We start from the raw sequence: 17,239 nt of genomic DNA, 5'->3' as shown, positions 1-17,239 counted from the left end.
ACAGCACTTAATGGCAATTTTTCACACCTCAAAGAGCAGCTCTCTCCCTCTGAGGTCATGTTTACATCCCCCTCTCTGTGCCACCTAAATTCACCCAGGGTAAAAAATTCCCACGTGATCCTGTGAAAAACAATTTCATGCATTCCAAAAACCATATAGCCATAACTTTTGCATTATTTTTTTGTTCACTTCATGATCATTGCCCATTTCCGTCTAAGACTGAATAATTATTATTAATACTACTTTTATTGAAATAGCCATTTGGGGAAATTATAGTATAATTATGAATATCCTTTCTCCCTCATTAAAATAGTAACTCCCTATGAGGATGACAGCATTATTTATAATACTTTGTGTCCCAAATAGGACCAACTGCATGCCTGGCATATTTTAGGTACCAAATTAACCCTGGTTGAATTGAATTTAGGATACTTACACTGTGGCCCTATTCCACGAATGCATATCAACGGAAAGTTTGCAATACATTTCAAATGAAGAGAAACTGTGAATCAAAAATTACAATGAATTACAATTACAAACTGAGTGAACACATCATGCATTTCTTTTCAAGTTTACTAGAGCTGTCCAGATGGGTTACACAGTTGTGCAAAGAGGCCACGGACACGTACCTGGTCTAATTTCCCAAGTTTTGCAGTCAAAGACACAGGACTTAAAGGAAGAAAGGTTCTAACCTGAAGAGGGACAAATGTACCCAGGTTGACTCTTGGCACAGTGCTGGAGCATAGGCTAAGCAGCTCTAACAAAGAAGCAAACACGGTGGCTTCAACAAGATAGAAGTTTCCTACTCTGTCGTATAACAGTTCAGGTGGCAAGTGGTCCAGGGTACACAGGAGTCTCTACTCCACAAGATCATATGGCAATCCCAGGTCCTTCTGTCTTGGTGTTTTGCATTCCCTAGTATGGTGTCCTAATGTTAATACTCAAAACTGGTTCAGCACTTGTTATTACTCTGGGTTTTCCAGGGAAACAGAACCAACAGGATACAGATACATAGATATTATAGATATAGATATATACCTATGTCTACGTCTCTCTCTCCCTCTCTGGAGAGAGAGATTTATTGTAAGGAATCGGCGCATGTGGCTGTGGAGGCCAAGAAGTCCCCAAACCTGCTGTGCAGCACAGGGAGCTCTGCTCAATGCTCTGCAATGGCCTAGATGGGAAAAGAATCTAAGGAAGAGTGGAGATATGTGTATGCATAACTGACTCACTTTGCGGTACACCTGAAACTAACACATCATTGTAAGTCAACTATACTCCAATAAAAATTAATTTTTAACAATCTGCAGATGTTTATAGTATGTGCATGTCCTATGAACATTATTTGTGTTCACTTTGTACTCCAAAGGCCACATCCACAATTTTTCCCGACAAGCTTCTCTGTATTGGGCCACGGGTTAAGTAATTGAGCAATTGGACAATGCTATATCTGACTCTTGGCTGAATTTGTTTCTGGTTCTGGTTTTGATTGTTCTTGGATGATTGTGTCCATACTAGTGGCAGCAGTGTGGAAGGTGGGCTTTAATATTATGGTCAGTTCATTAAGAGATTTCTATTGCGTATAAGATGTCAGGAATGGGTATGACAGGAAATGCAGAATCTGGTATACTTATTAGCCTTTTTAATATTTATATTTGTTTTGTATCTGCAGTAACATGGGCTCCTTTAACTCTACTTGCTTCATCCAAAAACTCTAGTCTTTTATATTTTCACTTATTAGAAGCCCAATATTAATAAAATCTGTGAAAATGCAATTTCTAAACTAAAGATGAAAAGAAACCAAACCTCTCCAGGCTTTCTTTGATTTTTCTAAATGAACGAATAATTCCAAATTAATGTCCCCTTGGGGTCTTTAAATAGGCTAAAGAAAGGAAAGAGAATAAATTTTTATCAATTCAAATTAGACAAATTTATCCAGAAAGGTAAGTATCTAAAAGCCATGTAAACCAAGAATTAATGAGTGCCCAAAATATAACCAAGTTCAGCCTTTAAAAAATGACGAAAATCAATGACATTATAAGATACGTGGACAACAGAAAAAAAATGTTTTGTCAAGTTCAGAAGAGAAGAGCGAAATCACATACATTCTCAACAATTATGCTTCCTCAACAAATCTAATGGTACTTTATTATATGGTTTTGTCTCATTAACTGAAAAACATTCTTAATAGCAACTGAGACTTCCATTTATGAATAGGAAATGCCTGTTGAGTAGTTTCATATACCTTAGTTATTTCTGGAGGAAATTTTTTAAACACATAATAAGTTCTCTTAAAAGCTACTGGAGTGGGGTCTTCACTTCTAGCTATGCTAGAGTAACTGGGATCATACTTGTCCACCATCATAAAGACCTACAAAAATGGACAAAATATGTGAAACAACTGTTTTTGGACATTAGAAAACATGCAGCAAAAACTATGATTCCCCAAGAGACGAAAAAACAGTCAAAGTGAACACAGTCACCCCAGCTTTCTGCCTGGAGGCACATTACAGTCCATGCTGGAAGAGAAAACCCAAGCACAGTTTACGAGTGTCACTGAGTTCAAGAGGGAAGACTGGAATTCAGGGAAGCCCACGTGGTTGGAATTTGTGGTAAAGAACCAGAGAGGAGGGAGCTATACAAAGAAAAAGCACCAAGAATCTGCATAGGACTCTGCTCCAGACTACAACTGAATACTCGGTTGTGCATTCATAGGGTGAAATTTCACAAAATCAGGAAAGAACAACTGAGAAACAGTCAGAGCTTAAGTAGGGCTGAGAGATGTTTGAGAGTAGCCAACCAGGGTGAACAGGTCTCTTTGCCCACTGAGAGTAGAGACCTGAGAGTGTCACTGCTAAGTGGTAGGGGTAAAACAGCCTTACAGTGAAGGCTACACTAGACAAGCCCTTACAAACAAGCCTCTAAAGAATCAGACAAACCCACATGTAATTTAACTGCCTTAAGACAGAAGCAGCAAACACTCAATGGCAAAGAATCACAGTTCACAGCCTTCAGTTAAAATTAATAGACTGAGAAGCTGAAAAATGTGGTCCAATAACTTTGAAAAAAAAGCAGTCAATAGATGATAAGTAGAAATGAGTTATATGATGGAATTACAAACAGGGACTTAGAAGAGGTATTATAAATACATTCAACATTTTAAAGAAAAACATACACATAATGAAAAATACAAAGAAGAACCAAATTAAATCCTGGAGATAAAATATACAATATCTGAAATAAATAATCCAATGGATGAGTTTAAGAGAGATTAGACACTTTGGAAGAAAAGACCAGCGAAAAGAACAGAAACTAAACTGAAGAACAGAGAGAAAACTCTGATGATCTGGGGGCAACTGTGGGCTAACTTATGTGTAAGACAAAGAAAAATATTCAGAGGAATAAGGCTATAGGTTTTATGAATTTTATGAAAACAATAAACACAGAGATCCAAGAAATATACACACAACAAAAACCACACCAAACACATAATGAAATTTCTGAAAACCAATGATAGAGGAAAGTCTTTAAAGTAATCAGAAAAAGACAAATATTTTATAATAAATTAATTCATCAAAGGACAAAACAATCTTAAGTTTGTATGTACCTAATTACAGAGTTTCAAATCCACTAGGAATAAAATGACAAAAAAGTAGACGAATCCAAAATTATGGCGACACTTCAATAACGCTCTCAGCAAGTGATAGAATTAGACAGAAATCAATAATATAGACATCTCAAACACCATCGATCTAACTAACCTAATTTACATTTATAGAATGCTCTATCCAACAGTAGAATGCATTCTTTACACATGCTCATAAAACATTCAAAAAGATAGATCATATACTGAGTATAAAATAAGTCAAATTTGGAAAGACTGAAGACGTACAAAGCGTGTTCTCTGATGACAAAGGAATTCAATTAGGAATCAGTAACAATAAAGATACCTGGAAAATCTCCCAACACACTTCTAACGAACACAAAGAAGAAATGATGAGGAAAGTTTAAAAATATTTTTAAATGACTGAAAATGAAAGAAAACATAAAAATTGTGGGGAACAAGCTAAAGCAGAATTTAGAAGAAATTTTATTGCTCTAAATGCTTACGCTAGGAAAGAAGAAAAATCTAATATCAATGAACAAAATTTCCACCTTTAGAAGGGAATAGCCTCAACTTGATAAAGGGCATCTATAAAAACTCTATACCTAATTCATATTTAATAGTGAAAGACTAAATGCTTTTCCTTTAATATTAGAAATGAGGAAAGAAAGAAAACACATACAAATTAGAATTAAAACTGTCTTTATTTGTAGGCAACAATGATCACCTAAAGAATCTCAAGAAAGTTACTTTAATTTTTTAAGTAAATTTAGCAAGTTGCAGATCTATGTATGTGTGTGTGTATATATATATGTACATATGCACACATAGTTTTTCTATATGTTATCATGAAAGTATTCCTTCTTTCCTTGCCTGTTAACCCTGTTTTGCTTTGTTCCACTGCCAGTTCTCAGCTGTTAATTTGTTATCCAGCCTTCACACGTACTATATACAAAACAAAACCCTCAGTTAATCATCACTCAGGAAAAGCCTCACACTGCTGTAGTAGATTACAAAAATGGCCACAAACTCTTCCCATCTTGTACACACACTCCTTTGAAATATGACGTTATCCCTCTTGCTTTTCTCATCAAGAAGGGTAGTCTATTCTTTACCCCTTGAATTTGGACTTGGCCATGTGACTTACTTTAGTGGATGGGACATTAGTAAATGTGTCAGAAGGAAAGGCTTAAAAAGTGCTTCTACAGTGGAGGTTACTTTCTCTTAATGCTCTTTGAACTTTGCAATCACTCTATGAAGAATCCAAAGTTAGTCTACTAATAGGAAAGAACATGTGGTCAAACAGATCATCCTAACTGACGTCTTCCTACACCATACAGCCACACACAGAGCTGCCAGCTGAACACAGAGGTAAGCCAAGCTGTCTCAAACCAAAAGAAATTCCCACCCAACCCACAAAATTGTGAAAAATAATGCTTGTTAAGCTGCTACATTCTGGGGTGGTTTATTACACAGTAATAGCTACCTGATACATGCTACTTCTGTTTTCATTTCAGTAGTGAAAACAAATCACAAGCCCACAACTCACTTCAATGACCAGCATATCCAGCGGGTTTGGGAAGCGAGATCCTAACAGACAGTAATGATTACACCTCAATGGTTACGTTGTAAGTCACCTTTATTCTTCAGAGATGTAGATATTTAGAACTAAAAATCATAGGATGTCGAAGTTTGGTATAATATAGTCTTCACAGAATGAGCAGATGGGAGGAGGGGGACAAAAAGGAGAGAAATAGATGAAGGAAGCATGACATGTCAATGATAATTGATTACAGGATATGGATGAAGGGTGTATTCATCTGCTTGGGCTGCCATAACAAAACACTACAGATGTAGTGGGGGCTTAAACAACAGATGTTTTCTCACAAGTCTGGCTGGGAAGTCTGAGATCACTGTGCTAGCAGAGGAGCTCTCTTCCTGGCTTGCAGATGGCCGTCTTCTGTGTCCTCACGTGGCCTTCCTCGGTGTGTACATGTGGAGAGAGAGAGAGAGAGAGAGGGATGGCTCTCTCTCTTCCTGTAAATCTAACAATCCTAAGGGATTAGGACTTCATCCTTATGATCTCATTTAACCTTAATTACCTCCTAAAAACACTGTTTTCACATAGAGTCACACTGGGGTTAGGGCTTCAACATATGAATTTGGGGCGGGGGGCACACAAGTCAGTTCATCATTACAGAGAGGAATTCATACTCCTATTTCCGATTTTTTACATGTTTGGAAGCTTTCCTAAAATTTAAGAGTTCCTGTATTTTGTCCCCTATTGTCTGTTTATACTTTATTCAGTGAGAGACAAAAATATTCCCCGAGAGAAAATTCTGGAAGGTTCTACAGTCCCTTTATATACCATTAACAATTCTTGATTAAGTAGTTAGAAAGTCCAGTTCAAGATAATAAAGCTGTCAATCTGCTTTGGTATCCAATCTTCTACTCTCTTCTAGGTTGTTGTAACTACAATAGTTCCAAGGCAGCAACAGGAAAGGCATGGAGACCACCTTCTCCATTTCCGCTCCTGATCTCCCCCATCTACCTGAAGGCTGCTTTAGCTTCTATCAGAAATGACACGTTGTGGAAAGGGACAAGAAAAACTTTAACTGGAACTGTCATACATTGGCCTTGAGTTCTCTGGGCCCTACTCTGCTACAGTTTTGTTGATATAGATAGATGCGCATGGTCATTTGAAATTCCTTCGTTAGACGGTAAGTCAATGGCTCCAGACTCTTCCTGCGGAGACCTCCCTGCTCCTACAGAGGGCACTGCTGGATAAACCTGATGAAAACCCCATGCTGGGTCTCTCTCCTGTGAGGTCCACAGCTGGCCCATGGGAAATATTCACCCATCCTTCTCCCCATATTCACAGCAGCAGCACTCTCTGAACTCTGTCACCAAAGCAGCACTCTGTGCGTTAGTTTCCTATTGTCACAAATTCATGATTTTACAGTTCTGGAGGTCAGATGTTCAAAATCAGTTTCACTGGGTAAAATCAAGGTGCTGGTAGGACTGTGTTACTTCTGAAGGCTCAGAAACCATTTCTTGCCTCTTCCAGCTTCTGGAGGTTTTACCCGCATTCCTTGGCTCGTGCCACACTACTTCCATCATCACACCTCCTCTGACCCTCCTGCCTCCCTTTCAAAAGAATCCTTTTAATTACACTGGGCTCACATGGATTATCCAGGATAACTTCCCCATCTCAAGATCCTTCATCACATTTGCAAGGTGCTGTTTGCCATGTAAGGTAACATGTTCACTGGTTCTGGGGATTAGGATGTAGGCAACTTTGTGGGGGGACCATTATTTTGCCTATACATCCTGTCTACTACATTTCTTGGAGGTAGCGGTGTGTGTGTTGGACCCTAATTCAATATGCCTCAAATTTACAAAGAACACATAAGCAGCCTTTCCGGGTTTCCTCATGGAAGTCCCTCCCACTAGGCTTGAGGTAAAGAAGGTAGCACACTACTCTCCTTGCCCAAGGATGGCAACTGGTCCTCCAAAGATCTCTTCTCCAGTCTCTTCACGAAAGCCTATCTGACCTCTTCTTTGATCCTTACGTCTGTCGGATGGATATAGTTGTGGACTGTGTTCCTTTACAGTTCTTTAATAAAACTTACACGTCATGCTTTCAGCCCATGTGGTATCCTGATATTGCCAATAGTTCAAACTGGCACCTTAGTTGAAATTGAGGCAGGGAGCATTCCATTCTAACATCCTGTACATAACTATTCCCCTAAAGCAGAAATATGAAGTAGATCTTCAGGAATTGTTAAATTCTTCAAGCATGTCTTATTTTGTGACAGAATAATGTATTTGATGAGTCAAAAGGAACTTCATTATTCAAAGGTGATTACTAAATGAACAACATTCTGTCGAATGCAAAAATATTTTTAGGAGAGTGTTTTTCCTTCTGAACAGCTTTTCAGTCAGTTATGCTGTTCCTTCTTGAATTAAGAACTATCACTCAACCAATCTTCTGTTCATGTGAAAAAGAATAATTTTAGCTGGAGAGCAAATCTCACCTGAAAAATACTAAATGTGCTACGTGATGTTGGCATACTCTATTTTGCTTAAAGAAATGTACTTTTTCATTCTTAAACCTCTTTCTATTAGTGTAACGGCTAAACTCATTTATAAAAATCCACAAAATAATGGTGCCCAAAATTACGTTCACATTATTTTTAGGCATTTTTACTCAAATGATGAAAATGAATTAGTGTGTTTATCCAAAAATGTAATTGCAGCTTTCACTTGTCAGATCTGGAGTATTTCTTCCATCAAACATTTCATTAAAATAAAGATGTCTAACCTTTGAGAATACACCAAAAAATGAGACGGAGTCCCTACTGGTATATTCGCTTGAACTCATTGGGGATATAGGTAACAGAAATCAAATATAGCTTCAATTAAAAAAAAAAAAACGGTGGTGGGAAGGGACCCAGTGGTAGAAAAATTCAGTGATAGAAGGTATGTCACAGAACTCACAGGTAGGGAATGCAGGTGACTTTAGGATAACTCTAAACCCAGGCACTCAAAAGCCTTTGGGACTCTCTTTTGTTGCTACTCCCTCTGGTTTTCTGCATCATTCTCTCTGCCTGCAGGGTTACATGTCAGAATATATGACAACCAAAGGATCCTGAGTCATCAAATTATCAATCAAGTGACTAGGAGAGACTTCTCAGTTCAAATTCCCAGGGAAGAGATTGCCTGCCCTGGCTTGGGCCATGTACCTGTTCCTGGAATAATTAACTACAGCCCGATGTGACACTGCATAAAGATGGTATTGATGAAATGGAGGGGTGCACAAAAGACAACTATAGCAGGTCATTCCAAAAGTGTTTGGATAGAGTGATGCTGAACACCCAAGAGACAGCTCAGATCTGTGCATGTAAATCCCATAGGTTGAGAATGTACACTTTCCATGTTGTATTATGTTTGCTTCTTCCATCTGTGGAAGTGGCATCTAGCAAGGCAAGGCCACGTTTTATGCTACCATCTTTGGCTGGGGATAAGCACAGAAGGATGCAAGAAATAAAAATGTGAACACCAAACCCATGTGGCTATAAACTTGCAGAGGCAACAAACCAGAGCCCAGGTCATTACTGATAAAAATCCCCTGTTCTCTGTCCCTAAATGTAGGTAGGATTTCTTCCTGTGGATGTAGCACACTGAAGGGCTCAGTTTCATGTGGTCATCCTGGCTACAAACCCCCGTCTCTCCAAACACCAGGCTTTCAGTCCTGTCCCTATATGAATATCAAGAGCCAAGTCCTTTACTCAACAAAACCTGCCAAACCTTCCAGGCCTGTCTTGGTACCAGGTTGCCAGTTTAACCCTGAAGGCAGTAAAATGTATGGAAAACTCATATGAAAATCACTTATCAAACACAGTTTGCATTCAATGTTAGGAATGCTCAAGTTGTAATGAAAAATCCATTTATCTGACTCAAACCAGTCTTTTAGTTTCCTTTTGTTGTTGATTATAATAATTCTAAAGTTACAGGGTTTTCTTCAGCTTTTCGTAAAGCTAAACTATTTTGGGGAATAGTCTATATGAGAAGATGATCTAATTGTCTTAGAAGCACTATTAGAATTGCTCTACGGCAAGATATTCTCTTACTGTACTGCCTACACTGAGGAGACGCCCATGCAACCTATCTTCAAATGGGAGCATGTGCAAGCAACTGTACCCCACAGAATTCACACTCAGAAATTTCTAATGGCATGGAAGAAAAACTACCAAAACAAGTAGTTATGAAATTTAAGCAGGTAAGGGGATCGTAGGTGGGAAGGTTAAAAACAGAAATAATGAATAAACTTGACAGTACAGTAGTTTCTCACTATACTATAGGGTAAACAGAAATCATGTATTATTTTCTTCAAAATAAACAAAAAAGAAAACAACACGAAGATTTTTATATATAGTTTATAAGGTTTAGATGGATAATCTTATGGTCTGGTCTTCATTGTTTCTAAACAACATTCAGAGGGAAATATACAGCTCTAAATGTATATTATAGAAAATAAAGGATTAACCCCATTTAAAAAGCTAGAGAAAGAACAGCAATGCAAACCCCCAAAAACATGGGAAAAAGGAAATAATGAAGAGCAAAAGGCAATGAAAGTAGAAAGCAAGCACACAATGGAGAAAATGGACAATACCAGAGTTGATTTTCTGAAAAGGTTAATACAAGCGACAAACCTCTAGGAATACTGAATTTTTTAAGTGGAGAAAACACAAAATAGCATTATCAGTAATGAAAAAGGTGAAATTAGTACATACCTTAAAGGTTGAGAGGATATTAGGAAGTACTTTATGACAATAAGTGTGTCAACTTACATGAAATGGACAGATACCTTAAGAAAATTACCCAACTTACCACAACTGAACAAGAAGATATAGAAAATCTTTAATGACTCAGTATCTTTCAGAAAATTTAATCTGCAATTTAAAACTACCCATGAAAGGAAAACTGATGCCCAGATAACTTCCTTGAAAATTCTTCCAAATTAAGATGTAAAACTAATACCAATCTTATAAAAAATCCTTCAGAGAATAGAGAATAACTAAAGTAGCACCATTCATCTTAAGCGGCTGGTATAGTATTAATCTAAAACCTAGTAAGGATTATTAAAAGAAAATTATGGACCAATTTCTTTAATAAACATAAATGCAAAAATCTAAAAATGCATATGCAAATAAAACCCAGTAATATATTGAAAGGATAATAGTTTATGATCAAATAGTATTTATTCCAGAAATGCAGGGTTGCTTTAACATTCAAAATTCAGTCAGTGTACTTGACTATAATATCAGAATAATGGAGAAAACCATTCAAACATTTCAACAAATATTGAAAAGGCACTTGATAAAATCCAAATCTCATTCATGGTAAAACTTAGCTAATTCAGCTGAGGTAAAACTCAGCTAACTCATGGCAAAAAACAAAACTTTCTTAATGTCATAAAAGCTATTTACAAAACACCTAAATCTAACGTCATATCAAAATACTAGAGGACTATGAGTGTAAAAATCCTCAATAAAATAATAGCAAAAAAAAAGTTCAACAGCACATTAAAAGGATTATATACCATGATCAAAAAGGATTTATTCCTGGAGTGAAAGGATGATTCAATACATGAAAGTCAATCAATGTACTATACCACATTTACAAAATAAAGGGGAAAAAAAACCCATGAGCACCTCAACTGATGCAGGAAAAGCAGTGATAAAAATTTAGTACTCTTTCATAACAAAAACATTCAACAAACTTGGAATAAAAGAAAACTACTTCAACATAACAAAAACCATATATGAAAAGCCCACAGCTAACATCACACTCAATGGTGAAAAACTGAAAGTTTTTCCTCTGAGATCAGAACAAGATGAAAACACTAATTTGAAAAGATATATGCACCCCAATACTCATAGCAGCATTATTTACAATAGCCAAGATATGGAAGCGACCTAAGAGCCCATCAACAGATGAATGGATAAAGAAAATGTGAAAGAGAGAGATAGATAATGGAATATTACTCATCCATAAAAATGAATGGAATTTCACCATTTGCAAACAACATGGTCAAAGCTGGAGGGTATTATGCTTAGTGAAGTAAGTCAGACAGACAGAGATGAATACTGCATGTTTTCACTTATATGTGGAATCTAAAAAATAAACAAATGAATATAGCAAAACAGAAACAGACTCACAGATATAGAGAACAAACTAATGGTTACCAGTGGGTAGAGGGGTGGGGGGAAAGGCAAGATAGGGGAAGGGGATTAAGAGGTACCAGCTACTAGGTATAAGATACAAGGATGTAATATACAGCACAGGATGTAATGTATGAGAATATAGTCAATATTTTACAATAATTTAAAAAGTAGTATAAACTATAAAAACATCTAATCACTATACTGTACACCTAAAACTAATATAATATTGTAAATCAACCTACTACAATTTGAAAAAAATTTTTCAAAGACAAAGATACTTTCATCGCTTCTATTCAACATAGTACTGGAATTCCTAGCCAAAGCAGTTAGACAAGAAAAAGAAACAAAATTTACCCAAATTGGAAAGGAAGAAATAAAATTATCTCTGTTCAAAAATGACATGATCTTACATAAGGAAAATTTAAACATTGAAAACAAACTGTTACAATAGACAAATTCAGCAGAGTTACAAGGTACAATTAATTATCAAGTCACAAAAAACAGTTGTGTTTCCACTAACAATGAACAATCCAATCAATGAAATTAAGAAGACAATTCCGTTTATAATACCATCAAGAATAAATAAAATACAGTTGACCCTTGAACAACACAACACAGGCTTAAACTGTGCAGGGTCCACTTATACATGGATTTTTTTTCAAAAAATGTGTACTACTGTAACTACTACTATAACTACTACATGTCCTATAATAAACATGTTATAATGTCAATATGACCCAAAGGGACCTACAGATTTAGCTCAATCCCTTATCAAAATCCAAAACATGTTTTTTGCAGAAGTAGAAAAACCCATTCTAAAATTCATTTGGAATCTCAAATAATCCCAAATAACCGAAGTAATCATTATGTACGTTATTATGTCCCACAGAACTCCTATGTTGAAGCTCTGACCCCCAGTAGCTCAGAATGTGACTGTATTTGGAGACAGGACCTTTAAAGAGGTGACTGGTGTGGGCCCTAATCCAATCTGACTGGTGTCCTTAAAAGAGGAAATTTTGATACATTAGAGAGACGTCAGGGATGTACGTAAAGAAAGGCCATGTGAGAATGGAGAGAGAAGGTGGCCATCTGAAAGTAATGAGAGAGGCCTCATAAGGAACCAAACCTGTCAATACCTTGATTGGACTTCTAGCATCCAGAACTGTGAGAAAATAAAAGTCTGCTATTTAAGCCACCCAATCAGTGGTATTTTATTATGGTAGCCCTAGCAAACTAATACTACGCTCTTGAAAAAGGAAAACAAAGTTGGAGGTTTCACACTTCCTGATCTCAAAACTTATTACAAAGCTACAGTAATTAAAAGTGTGGTACTGACATAAAGAGAGACATACAGATCAATAGAATAGAATAGAGAACCCAGGAACATGCCCTCAGAAACAGGGTCAAATGATTTTCAACAAGGGTGGCAAGACCATTCAATGGAGAAAGGACTGTCTCTTCAACAAATGATGCTGGGAAAACTGAATATCCACAGGCAAAAGAATGAAGCTGGATCCTTACTTTAACATAAAATGTATCAAAGACCTAAATGTAAGACTTAAAACTACAAAACTCTTAGAAGTAAACATAGGGGAAAAGCTTTATGACACTGGATTGGCAAAGATTTCTTGAATATGATACCAAAGCATAGGGAACAAAAGTAAATATAAACTGGACACCAAATTACAAACTTCTGTGTGTCAAAGGACACGAATAGAATTAAAAAGAAATCAATGAAATGGAAGAAAATATTTGCAAATCACATATCTGATAAGGAGTTAATATTCAGAATAAAGCACCTACAATTCAACAACAAATAACTCAATTAAAAAATGGACAAAGGATTTGAACAGACATTTCTCCAAAGAAGATAACACAAATGGCCAACAAACATGTAAAAAGTTGCTCGATATCACTTATCAGTAGTGAAATGAAAATCAAAACCAAAATGAGATATCACCTCGCACCCAATCAGGTAAGCTACTACAAAAAAAAAAAAAAAAAAAAAAAAAAGAAACAAACAAAACCCCAGAAAATAAGTCTTGGCAAGTATGTGGAAAAATTGGATCCCCTGTGCAGTGTTGGTGAGAAAGTAGGATGGTGCTGCCCCTAGGAAAAGCAGTACAATGGTTCCTCAGAAATTTTAAAGTAGAATTACCATATGATCCAGTAATTCCCTTATGGACTTAAACCCAAAAGAACTGAAAATAGGGACTAGAAGAGATCTCTGTATATTCATTTTCATAGCACCACTATTCACAAAAGCCAAAAGGTAGAAACAACCCAAACGTCCACTGGCAAATGAATGGATAAAGAAAATGTGGAATATACATGCCACCTTAAAAGGGAAACAAATTCTGGCATATGCTTACAACATGAATGAACCCTGAGGACATAATGCTAAATGAAATAAACCAGTCAGAAAAAGACAAATACTGTATGATTCCACTTACATGAGGTGTCTAGAGTACTCAGATTTACAGAAACAAACTAGAATGATGATAGCCAGAGGCTGTGGGAGGGGAGTGGGGAGTTGTTGTTTAATGGGTATAGAGTTTCCATTTTGCAAGACCAAAAAGTTCTAGGGATTGATTGCAAAACAACTGTGTATATATTTAACCTTTAGGAAATGAGCCTTCCAATATAATCATTTTAAAATGAGAATATGAAGGACATAGTTCAGCAGAATGGATACTGAATTTCTATTGAATTCTTTTCAAAATTGACCATCACATAATTTGCAAACTGACCTAAAACCTAGCATTTCTGTTTGGAACTCATAAAGGATCAGTGCCTAAAAGTAAGATTTTAAAAAAGGTAATGGGGCTTCCCTGGTGGCGCAGTGGTTGAGAATCCGCCTGCTGATGCAGGAGACACGGGTTCGTGCCCGGGTCCGGGAAGATCCCACATGCAGCGGAGCGGCTGGGCCCGTGAGCCATGGCCTCTGAGCCTGCGCGTCGGGAGCCTGTGCTCTGCAACGGGAGAGGCCACAACAGTGAGAGGCCCGCGTACCACAAAATAAATAAATAAATAAATAAATAAATAAATAAATAAATAAATATAAGGTAATGAAGACTAGGTGGGAATAAAGCTCACTGTTGAACATACCAGGAATTCACCCCTGTGACAATCTGATTAATTGCTCACTAAGCCATCTCCCTTTCCTTCCTGGACACATACCTAGACTACATTTCCTGGATTTCGTGTAGCTAGGTGTGGCCACAACTGTGTTTTGGCCAATGGATTGTGGGTAGAAAAAATATATGCCATCTCCAGGCCTGATCCATAAAACCCTCCCATGTGCCATCCTCCATCCTCTGAGGAAGTACCAAGAGAAGGGCAGAAACCTGGGTGAGAACTCCTGGGGAGAGGTGCCATGCTAGGAACATACATGCCAGACTATTACTTCAGCAAGAAACTTTTATTGCGTTACGCCTCTAAAATGTTGACTTTTTAAAAAAGTTTACCCAGACTCAACATGAAAGTTAAAAAAAACTAAGCGGTAAAAATTTGTTAACAATGGTTGGCCACCAAATTGATGTTTTTACACAGTTTCATTAAGGAATGGACACTGATAACAAAAAATACCTGTTCAGAACTGGAGTTCATTACTTTCACATGGAGTATCTTCCTAGACACAATTTTCAGCCTGAGTTGGTACACATGACTAGACCTGGCTTTGCAAGCAATCATAACTTGCATATATTTGCTCATCTGAACACTCAATTTTTCTGTACAAGCAAAACTTCATCAATATTATATGCCAAGACAGAATGAACACAATGATTGCAAAACTGAAAATATGATTAGCTGAACTCTTTACATTTTTGGAACAACCCCATTAATGAATGCATCTGAAGAGCCCTCCGAACATATTTTGAACTTTTTGAATATACTTAGAATACTCTGGTAAATAAAAGCCTTCATCAGATAGTCTCAAACTAGATGGTAGCATACAACAGAATTTAACTTTTTCCTTCTACCATTTTATATACATGACACAGAAGGACAGTACATGTTTCAAACAGAACAAAGCAAAACTTTGTTAAACAAGTTCTAAGCTAATTCTAAGCATCCAACTCTATAAGCAAAGCGGTCCATTGCTGACTATATAAATTGGGGTTCCTTAATATTAATATTATGGTCCTGTAAGTTCACACTCAGTATCCACTTCTGAATCAATGACATCCACAGTGAAAAGATGCTGAAAAAAAGCTACGACCAGAGGCTGCCTGAGACTTCATCCCACACAGACCTGGGTACACCAGGGAAGGCAGAAAGACAGGACTCATTAACCTACTATGATTAAGTTAATACTCAACTTGTGTTTCTCAATTGATGCCTCCAGTATTCCAGTATTAACACTGGCTATGAGTCTCTAATGGCCAATATAAGACATGGTTCTAGACTGGAGACCCATAGGTAGGTTGGGAAGAAAATTCAATTAATACCAAAACTTTAAAAAAATCTTATTGATTGCTATTTCATCTTTGTTTAAAACCAAGCAACATATAGTCAAAGATTTTTATTATTAACAAATTTATAAAGTTAAAAATTTCTCCTTGAAGAGTTTGCTTTATTTATACAAATAAATCTATTGGTTTTATTATTACTTATATTTCAGTGGGAAAAAAAGTGAGTTGATCCATATGACAGTATTAATATAAATTTAGGGAAAGTACAGCAAAACTGGCATAAGTGATAAAATGACTTAAGTTCGGGAAATACCATAAGTAGTTATAAATAATCAAATCATTTCTTAGCTAAGAGCACTGAAGTGAATATTAAAGTAATTGAATGATTCTGGGAACGTGAAAGGAAAAACAAAATTAACATGTTTTAAATTTTGATTGCTGTTGTATGCAACACTTAACTTGATGATTTAGTTTAATTCCTGCATCAAATGCATTCAGCTAATTTTTTTACTTCCTCATATTTCATGGTCTCAACCAACTTCAGTTTGGCTATTTGAACCCAATGCCTGAAATACAGGCCTAAATACAGGCCTAAATGTTTTAACATTGTTACTTCTCAATAATAAACACAATCTAGACCTTAGCATCTACACATAAATTGCCATGTTTATATTATACCTATTTATATAAATAGTGAACATGGATGTAGAGTTACATTAAGTTACACCTGCAAAACAGCCTGAGATTTAGAAATTAGCTGCCACCTATTTACAACCTGAAATATTAACATACTTTTACACATGTATATAAATCACAAAAAATACACAAACCTAATTTCTAATTGTTACCTAAAGATAGATTAGTATATAACATCATTATATATATATATATATAAAGTGTGCATATTACACACACTACATAGTATATAACAGCTTGATTTAAAGAAAAACTTTCATGGAATAAATGATGTGTGTTTCCTTAAGTAGAATATAATCAATTATACCTCATTATGAAATTAAAACTCAAAATAAGGTCTTCCCTGGAAGCACACTGGTTAGGAGTCTGCCTGCCAATGCAGGGAACATGGGTTGGATCCCTGGTCTGGGAGGATCCACATGCCGCAGATCAACTGGGCCCGTGCACCACAACTACTGAGCCTGCTCTCTAGAGGCCACGTACCACAACTACTGAGCTCACGTGCCACAACTGCTGAAGCCTGTGCACCTAGAGCCCGTGCTCTGCAACGAGAGAAGCCATCGCAATGGGAGGTTGGCACACTCAACAAAGAGTGGCCCCTGATCTCCGCAACTGGAGAAAGCCCGCGTGCAGCAACAAAGACCCAATGGAGCCAAAAATAAATAAATAAATGAAATTTAAAACAAAACTCAAAATAACCAGGATGAGAATAAAGTTTAGTAAAATTATAGATAATAGACACTGTGAAAAGCACAGGTGCTTGCCTTCAGAGAAGCAATCAAAGCACAGCAGAC

This window comes from Kogia breviceps, chromosome 6, assembly GCF_026419965.1.
Source record: "Kogia breviceps isolate mKogBre1 chromosome 6, mKogBre1 haplotype 1, whole genome shotgun sequence".
Classification (NCBI taxonomy): Eukaryota; Metazoa; Chordata; class Mammalia; order Artiodactyla; family Physeteridae; genus Kogia; species Kogia breviceps.
The sequence above is the reverse complement of the archived record's forward strand: the minus strand, read 5'-3'. Positions refer to the sequence as shown.